This window comes from Rhinopithecus roxellana, chromosome 7 (assembly GCF_007565055.1).
Source record: "Rhinopithecus roxellana isolate Shanxi Qingling chromosome 7, ASM756505v1, whole genome shotgun sequence".
In the NCBI taxonomy this organism is placed as follows: Eukaryota; Metazoa; Chordata; class Mammalia; order Primates; family Cercopithecidae; genus Rhinopithecus; species Rhinopithecus roxellana.
The window spans coordinates 59,874,152-59,881,125 of record NC_044555.1 but is presented as its reverse complement, the minus strand read 5'-3'; the positions used below and the strand labels follow the sequence as shown (position 1 = coordinate 59,881,125).

At 45.2% G+C, this 6,974-nt stretch overlaps 1 pseudogene; it reads right to left on the bottom strand.

The window, feature by feature from the left end:
- Nucleotides 1-663: 663 nt before the first annotated feature.
- On the bottom strand, nt 664-6,974 carry LOC115898617 (annotated as a pseudogene).

The window sequence follows — 6,974 nt, the reverse complement described above, 5'->3', positions numbered from 1 at the left end:
GTATCTCAATATGTAAAAGTTTTGTTAAACAAGATTCAATAATTTTCAAGTCAGAAAATGTGAAGAGTAAATTTTTTCAAAGGTTCAAAGGAAAAAGCAACCTGTGCAAACTCCCTTAAACCTGTCTTTGCACACACCTCCTGAGCACTTTGAAACTGCTAACAGTTTTAAAGTTTGACTGAAAGAGGCAGTACTTAAAGACTTTGGGAATCTTTTTTTTTGTTTTTTTTCAAGAAATGTACCAATAGCCATTTCAGACAGCCACCTGGGATGCTTTCTATTACACACAGCAAAATCTGATTCACGAGCAAGAAATTTCTCGCAATACAAAAAGATAAATGATAATTAAAATATCTCCTTTATCGCACAACCAATCTATATAATCCAATCCCTCCTAAAGTGTTTAAAACAATTAGGAATGGAGACACATTGTTTTGCATAAAACCTTTCCTCTTCATAAAACCCAGGGGTGAAAGATTATCATTCATGTAATAAAACCACAATTATTTCCATTTTGGTATTAAATTATAGCTATACATTTACAAAACTTTATAAAGAAATGTGACAACTTGTAAGGCTGCTCTGTGCAGGTTTTCCACAAAATAGTTCCACACCAACTTAGACAAAGGGCCTAATAATGACCCTATGAAAAACAACGTCCTTTTAACACTTGTTAGTGCGAGATGAGCGCCATTTTCCATCGTTGCCACCGTCTCTTCTGTTATCACAGTCATAGTCCAGCCATTGTGGCTCCAGTCGTCATACAATAAATCATCTCTGCGTCCTCTGTAATGATGGTCACATCCATGATCAGCGTGACGCCGTTCCCGGCTATAGTGTCTAACTGCTAGGTAGGGATGAGAATTCTGTCTGACTCTGCACAGTGATCAGGGTGCATCTTGGCGCCACTGCGAGCTTGAAGACTGGTTCAAAGTACGATTGTGTGATTGAACTGACGGTGAAAATCCTAATTCATCCAGAGGCGGAGAACCAAAGATGGCGTTTGCCTCAAATCACTGCTCATCGCTGCTTGTCTCTGAAAATTTTCTGGAGAAGAAAAAGATCTCTGAAGTATCTGTGCTGATGGAACTCTGTTACCCACAGTCCTTTCATACCCACCGCTGGGAGATGTGGAGGCAGGACTTGAATTTGCAACATGAGGCTGAGGACATGACAAACAGATATCCTGCGAGGCATGACTACTTCCTGTCTAAATTGTATTTTGATAGGCCTTCCATAGAGTTTGATTTCACTAAGAGGGGCAGATACTTCCTGTGTGAAATTCACAAATTCAAATTGCTTTGGTTTACCATCCTCATCTTTTGGAATTTTCACCTTTATTACTGGCCCAGCCTTGGTGAAATAGCTTGAAAAGGAGCTCTTTGGTCACGTTTCTTTCAACGTTGTCCACAAAGAGAGTGGTATTCATCTCAGCAACAAGATCCTGGAGGCAGCAGTGTGAAAAGCACGGGATGGGACAGAGAGGAGTGAGGAGGAGTGGCCAGAGCCAGCCACGAGTGCGAACAGGGTGACTGAGAGGTGGCATCCTGTGTGTCCACCGGGACCCACATCCTACTCCTCCTCTTTGCCAGATCACAAGTCCAGCGGCATGACGGTACCAGCCAGGGTTGCTCAGTCTGAGTTGGGAAGAGGTGGGCTATGCCGCATCCAGGACACCACGGCACATTTGCCTTAACATCAGGTACCAGGAAGCGCTGTAAAAGAGAAAAATAAAGCCAGCTTAAAGGTTTTAGGGAGAGTGGTCAGAAAAGGTGTTCCTGAGATCATGAAAGGAAAACACAGGCTACCATTTGTTGAACACCCTCTTGGTGTCAAAATCACTGTTAGGGACGTTCATGCAATAAACAAAATTTCGTTCCTAATGACAAACGTGAAAGTTGTATTACTCATCAGAAACCTGGTAAGGTATTAAAGAGAGATTTCTGGCCTTTCTGGCTCCAAGGCTTCTGTTCTGTCTGACATTCTCCCTCGAATTACCAGTGTGGAGAGAAGAAACGAGGCAGTCGTGCCTTAAAAGGCCTACCCTAGCTACCCTAGCCAGGCCAGAGTCGGCCCGAGGAGAATAAGTCACTCACTCACAGTCTAAAAAGAAAGACATGGGTGGATAAGATTCTTGCGGGGTAAGGAACGCAGTTCTTAGGACGTACACTGGACACCTAATTGCCAACAACATAAATAATTTCCCTGCCTGCTGCCCCCATAGACAGAACAGCGAGGCCTCTCCAAGTCTGTTCCCTCACCCATGACGTGGAGCTGATGGTGACGTCTCTCTTGAGGGTACCTGTATTAAATGAGACGGCGGCCGGGCATGGTGGCTCAAGCCTGTAATCCCAGCACTTTGGGAGGCCAAGACAGGTGGATCACAAGGTCAGGAGATTGAGACCATCCTGGCTAACACGGTGAAACCCCGTCTCTACTAAAAATACAAAAAAAAAAAACAATTATCCGGGTGTGGTGGCAGGCGCCTGTAGTCCCAGCTACTCGGGAGGCTGAGGCAGGAGAATCGCTTGGACCTGGGAGGCGGAGCTTGCAGTGAGCCAAGATCGCGCCACTGCACTCCAGCCTGGGAGACAGAATGAGACTCTGTCTCAAAAAAATAAATAAAACTAAATAAATAAATAAATGAGATGGTGGATGCACATAATTGTCTTCCTGAGAAAAAAATTCCAGATTCTCAAACTTCCCCGCACCAAGGAACTCAGCCCGTGGCTCGGGGTCAGGCCAAGGACTGAGAGGGGGCCAGAGACACTAGGACGCCACAGAAAGCCAGATGAGAACGGCCCAAGCTGGGCTCAGGGCACGCGTTTTGAGAAACGACCCTCAAGAGGCTTCAGAAGACGTTTGATGTGGATGTTGAGGAACAGGGTGCAAGTGGAGAGATGCAGCGGGGAATTGCCCTGCTCACCCCGTTTTTATGACTTTACCCGTAGCTCCTGGATGTGTGGGGGTGAGCAGGAGCACAGGCACATTTAGTGGGAAGTGAGGGAACGGAACGCTGGTTGCTCAAGCCTGTTATTTGTATGTGGAGGGCAGGACCTAGAAACATGGCAAGGGGAGCAAAAATAGGACTTTTCCAATATTGCCAAAGCCCTGACAATCTCGTCTTCCAGCACGCGGGAGTGGCCGTGAATGGTCCTGGCAGGACTTTGAGGGACTAAGGCCAAGCAAGTTCCGCAGTGCCCGGCAGGAATGCGACTCTCTTCCTTTTCTTATAGGGGCTCCAGTCCTATAGGACCAGGGGCCTGCCCCTGTGACCTCATTCAACCTCAGTAACCTCCTTAGAGGCCCTGTCTCCAAATCCATGCACATTGAGGGTGAGGGCTTCCACATACGAATCTTGGGGGAACACAATTCAGCCCATAACACACTCTAAGCAGAACATGTTCGATCTTTTAAATCTTTCCCCATGATATGCAACATCGTATCTCTGTATTGTATTTACACATATTTACACTCAGGTAGGAGGAATACATTCAAGAGATCTGTTGTATAGCATGGTGACTATAGTTAATGACGATATATTTTATTCCTGAAAAATGTTGAGAGTGCGTGTTAAGTGTTCTCACCTCAAAATGACAACTATGTGAGGTAATGCATTTCTTTTTTTTTTGTCTTTTTTTTTTTTTTTTTTTTTTTTTTGAGACGGAGTCTTGTTCTGTCGCCCAGGCTGGAGTGCAGTGGCGCGATCTCCACTCACTGCAAGCTCCGCTTCCCGGGTTCACGCCATTCTCCTGCCTCAGCCTCCCGAGTAGCTGGGACTACAGGCACCGACCACCACGCCTGGCTAATTTTTTTGTATTTTTAGTACAGACAGCGTTTCACCGTGTTCGCCAGGATGGTCTCGATCTCCTGACCTCGTGATCTGCCCGCCTCGGCCTCCCAAAGTGCTGGGATTACAGGCGTGAGCCACCGCGCCCGGCCCGCATTTCTTAATAAGTTAGATTTAACCATTTCGCAATGTATATATACTTCAAATCTTCAATGCTTCAGGACACTGGTCTGGGAAAGGATTTTATAAATAATATCACAAAAGCACAAGCAACAAAAGCAAAAATGGATAAATGGGATTGCATCAAACTAAAAAGCTTCTGCGCAGCAAAGGAAACAATCAACAGAGGGAAAAGACAGCCAACAGAATGGGAGAAAATATATTCAAAGTATTCACCTGTCAAGGGATTAATATTCAGAATATACAAGGAACTCACGATTCTCAACAGCAAAAATACCAAAACAATCTGGTTTAAAAATGGGCAAATGGGCCGGGTGCGGTGACTCATGCCTGTAATCCCAGCACTTTGGGAGGCCGAGGTGGGCGGATCACTGGAGGTCAGGAGTTCCAGACCAGCCTAGCCAACATGGTGAAACCCCGTGTCTACTAAAATATAAAAATCAGCTGGGCTTGGTGACGGGTGCTTGTAATCCCAGCTACTCGGGAGGCTGGGGCAGGAGAATCGCTAGAACCTGGGAGGCGGAGGTTGCATTGAGTTGAGATCGCACCGCTGCACTCCAGCGTGGGCGACAGGACGACACTCCCTCTCAAAAAAAAAAAATTAATAAAAAGATAAACAGAAATGGGCAAATGATCTGAACGGGCATTTCTCAAAAAGAGACATACATATGGCCAACAAATAAATGAAAACGTGGCTACCATCAAAAATCAGCAGGGAAGTGACAATCAAACCCCAATAAGGTATCACCTCACCCCAGTTAGGATGACCAGTATCAAGAAGACTAGAGATAACAAATGCTGAGAAAGATGCAAAGGAAAGGGAACTGTTACACACTGTTCATGGGACTGTAAAGTAGTACAGCCGCTGTGGAGAATGGTATGGAGTTTCCTCAAAACTCTAAACGTAGAACGACCCTACGGTCCAGCAATCCCACTACTGGGAATTTATCCAAAGAAAAGGAAATCAATGTATTGAAGAGACAGCTGCACCCCATGTTTATTGCAGCATTATTCACAATAGCCAAGGATTGGAATCAACACAAGGGTCCAACCACAGGTGAATGGATAAAGAATATGTGGTGCATATACACAATGGAATACTATTGGCCGTGAAAAGAATGAAATCCTGTCATTTGTGACAACATGGATGGAACTGAAGGACATTTTGTTAAGTGAAGTAAGCCAGGAACAGAACGTTAAACTCTGCATGTTCTCGTTCATATGCAGAAGCTAAAAAGAGTTGGTCTTACGGAAGTAAAACGGAAGATACTAGAGGCTGGGATGGGGAGGGGAAGGGAGGGATACGGAGACATTTGTTAAAGGATATAACGTTATAGCTAGCTAGGAGGAATAAGTTCTAGTGTTCTATGCCATTGTAGAATGGCAACAGTTAACAATAATATATTATATAGCTTCAAACAGCTAGAATGAGGATGTTGAATATTCCCAACACAAAGAAATGATAAATGTTTGAGGTGATGGATATGCTAATTACGTTGATCTGTTCACTCTACATCATACGTATCAAAACTTCACTATGTACCCAATACATATGTAGAACTGGTATGTGTCAATTAAAGAAATAGAAGCTATAAAAACCCATCTCAATGTATATGGTAAATACATACAATTTTACATGCCAATTTTAAAAACAAATAGATTTGAAACATCTAAATTTCTAATAGGAAAGAAATAAATAAGAGCAGAAATTTAAAACTGTAAAATGCACAAACAATAGAGAAAAATCCATGAACCTGAATGCTTTCTGAAATACCAATAAAACTGTAAAAAGAATAACCAGGAAATATTAGGAACAATATTTGGAAATAAATTTGCCAATTTCAATGAAATAGACAAATTCCTTGAATGACTCAGATTACCAAAACTTGCTCAAGAGAAGTAGAAAACCTGAATAGCCTTCGATCTATGAAAGACATTTCATATCCTAGGCTCACTCCTGTAATCCCAGTACTTTGGGAGGCCAAGGTGGGAGGATTGCTTGAGGCCAGTTCAAGGCTACAGTGAGCTATAATCCCTCATAGCCTAGACAACAAAGTGAGATCTCATCTTTAAAAAAAAAAAAAGGTATTTTATTGTTTTTCCTCGGACTCTGTAGATAAAACAGTTTCACGGGAGGGAAAACGAATGAGTAATACAGAAAACTATAGAGAAGAATGTAACTATCACCCACAGCCACAGCCACATGAGAGGACTGTCAGGATCCTGGTGGCCCTGCCGCCTGCAATTGCCTCTGCATATGCAGTCTCACACACACACACACACACACACACACACACACACACACACACACAGTCATACGGAGAGTGCACAGCACACATGTATGCTGCATGACCCAGACACATTCATCATTGTCGTGTCCCCAACCTGAGTCTCATTTTGACAGCCATGTACCTCCCCACGCTGTTCCCCCATGCCATATGCTAATGCTAGAAAACGAGGTGGGAGGATCACCTGAGGCCTCGCCCATTCCCCCTCCTCACCCACCTTGCCACGCCGGCGCCCACGTGGGTGTGAATTGGGGGCATCTTTCAAGGGAGGGCAGAAGGAGAACCTGCTGTCTGTCTGCTCCCCACCTCAGGGAGCCCTCCTGCCCTCTTGTGTTTCCTCCTGGGCCCTTGAGGTCACTTGAGGGAAGAGAGGGGCAGCCTAACACACTGGAGACACAGCTTCAGGAAGGAAGACACAGAGCTGAGCCAAACAAAGGAGGCCGCTCTGGGAAGCTCAGGGAATGAGAGCCCAGAGGACAGATGAGCATCATGGGCGAAGCAGGGTCAGATCCCCCGTGAATTCAATACTTCAGCCAAGCAAGGTTTACGTCCTAGGGCAGGAGGGGAAGAGGCAGCTCCAGTTAAGGAAGGGCCGCCCTCTGGAGACAGGCCCCGGGTCACTCCGGGGGTCTCCCTGCAGAGCCTGTAGCGTTGCTCCCAGACTCAGTGGGCCAGCAGGTCCCTACCTGACAGTTACTGTGCTCCTGGATCTTCAT